Below are 2,567 nucleotides of genomic sequence, written 5' to 3'. Positions count from 1 at the left end.
CGCTCAAGCATTTGTTAGTCCTGGGAAAGTTAGTTCAGAATAAGCCACTGAAAGGACTGGGGTCTATATTCTAGACAGATTCTTCATCATAGACCATTGCATGAGAGCTTCAGTCTTTACCTTCCCTGTGTCCTCTGGGTCAAAACTTTGTTTTTTGTTGGAATAACACCCTTTAGATGTTTCCCTTGCTCCCCTTTCTCATGCTGTAGAGCACCATTAAAAGGATAAAATGGAGCCACTCTGATTATTTTAGGGCTACACTGGAGAGTGCAGGGGATGGTGTATGAGAAATGTAACTGATGAATCTTTATGGGAAAAAGTAGCATCTTTCAACATAACAGAAATAACAGCATAAAAACACTTCCAGTTCAAGTGATCTTGCCAATAAGGGCTGAAAGCCCAAAATCTGGCCATGGGGTTCATTTATGCCTCATCCCCCTGACTTCAAGGAGGGCTGTCTGGAAATGTGTGGATCCTAGTTTTGGCAAAACACATTTGTCTCCTTGCTCAGGCTGAAAATCCCTGGATGATGTTGCTCTCACCCTTGCACAGTTGAACTATGTTCAGAGCCTGGATGTTGCTACAGTGCCTTTACTAAGCATTCTTAGGCTACCTCAGAAAGACATCTGCAAAATAGATTTGAATTCTGGTATAACAGTATGAATCCACCACAGACCTTCTGGGACAGCAAGGGATTCATTAGTTGTGCTGGGATCAATGAAGATGAGCCCTGTTTTTATTGCTTGACCAGGCACAAGGGTGTCTGATTAGAAACAGGAATTCAAGGAAACAACTGAGACATTTCTTAGGTTGAAGGGGCAGAGCCCTTTACAATCTAGAGAGCAACTAAGACATGAGTGATTTTTAGACAACGAAGCTCCATGGCTCTGTAGTATGGCAAACATACTTTTTCTCCTGCTATCTCTAGTTTGAGGCTTGGATTAAGATGGGTTTAAGATTTAGTCTTGGTTCTTCAGCTTAATCCCAAGACAAAAAAGGTAAGTAATTTTTGTGATAGGAAGCTAAATGTTCAGCTGGTGCTGGGTGAAGCTCTGCAATATCTGTGTGTGAGCTGGGCAATAAAGAGTCAATGATGGAAGACCTTGAGCACCAGAAGTCTGGGGCTTTAGAGATTAAATTCACATTTTCTGGGCAGCTGAGATCTCCTAAAGCAGTTTCTGCTACAGATGCTCTAGGGGAGCCCTTGCACCGTGTGGAGAAGGCTAGCTTTTTTGCTATGGTGGACCTAGGGGCTCATTGAGCTGTTCTCCAGGGTATAAGGAGCCTGGAAAATTTGGCTAAGTGGATCTTGGCTATTGTGGGATTGATTTCAAGTAGACGTACTTAAACTAGCATGGGTTTGTTTTTCATCTGGCAAGTGCTTCATCAGATAACAGACCAAGAAGCTTGGTGGCAGGAATTTGGATTTTAGTCATGCTTTTGTTGTGTGGTTGTGGTGGAGCAGGGCTGAGCAAGCGGACACTTGTGCGTGTGCTGCGGTTGAATGTAGTTTTGTTAGCTTCTTTTCAAGGTATGGCTTTTCTGATATATCATGGGGAGGGGTGAATCTGAAGAGCTACTGACCTAAGGCAAAAAACTGAGCTTGCTTACATTTTGTGATGCTCTCATGAGTTATGAAGACCTAAAACACAGCAATGGTGGTGACTTGGATGAGTTGCTTCAAAACAGGGTGTAATGGAGATGGGCTGAAGCAGCAGTATGTTAAACATGCTGTATCCCATTCTGTGGCACTTGCTGGTCCATGTTCAACAGTGGTAAGCCTCCCTCATGTGAGTCAGGGCCTCAAAGACTTGCCTGCCTTTGCTGGGATGGCAGGTGAGGATTTTGCTGCATGGGAGGGAAACGAGGGCCAGTGCCTTGCTGCTAGCTGTTGCCTGCTCTGCGGTTTGGTCATCTGTGCAGCAGAGATGCTCTTGCTGCTCAGGAATTTGTTTGAACTGCAGCATGTGGGTGTGCAGGATGGAGGCCATGTGTCAGAACTCCTGTGTGGCCAGCTGTGAGACACAGCTGCCCTAGCTGTACATGTTGAAACTCTCCCAGATGAGGCATGCAGCCCAATGCTTACTACCATCCTTCACAAGCCTGTGCTCACCTACAGAACGCTCCTGTGGCTCTGATTCCTGCCCATACCTTTCCAGACTAGGACTCAACCCTACTCCTGATCCTCCCCCTACACTACAAGTCTCCCAAAAAGGTGTCCATACTCTTCAGGCCAAAATCCTGTTCCCATGTCCTGCCCTTGTGCTTGGTTATCCACCTACCCATCAGTTATGCCAGCTGCAAAGGCTCCTGGAATGAGAGGGTTTGGGGGTGTGCTGCACCTGGGGTGTAGCACCTGCTGCACCTGTAATTAGTGTTTACTTCTCCTGGGGCTTCATGCTCAAAGCAAGGAACACTTTGTCCTCTGCTGGCATAAAATGTTTGTCAACATGTTTGATATTTCATATTGAACTGCTCATGTAACTTGTTTCCCTCAATCTTTTCTCCTCTCCCATTTTTCGCTACTCTGAGCTTTGGATAGATCTAGAACCATGAGGAAAAATAAG

Source organism: Melopsittacus undulatus, chromosome 1, assembly GCF_012275295.1.
Source record: "Melopsittacus undulatus isolate bMelUnd1 chromosome 1, bMelUnd1.mat.Z, whole genome shotgun sequence".
Lineage (NCBI taxonomy): Eukaryota > Metazoa > Chordata > Aves > Psittaciformes > Psittaculidae > Melopsittacus > Melopsittacus undulatus.
The sequence above is the reverse complement of the archived record's forward strand: the minus strand, read 5'-3'. Positions refer to the sequence as shown.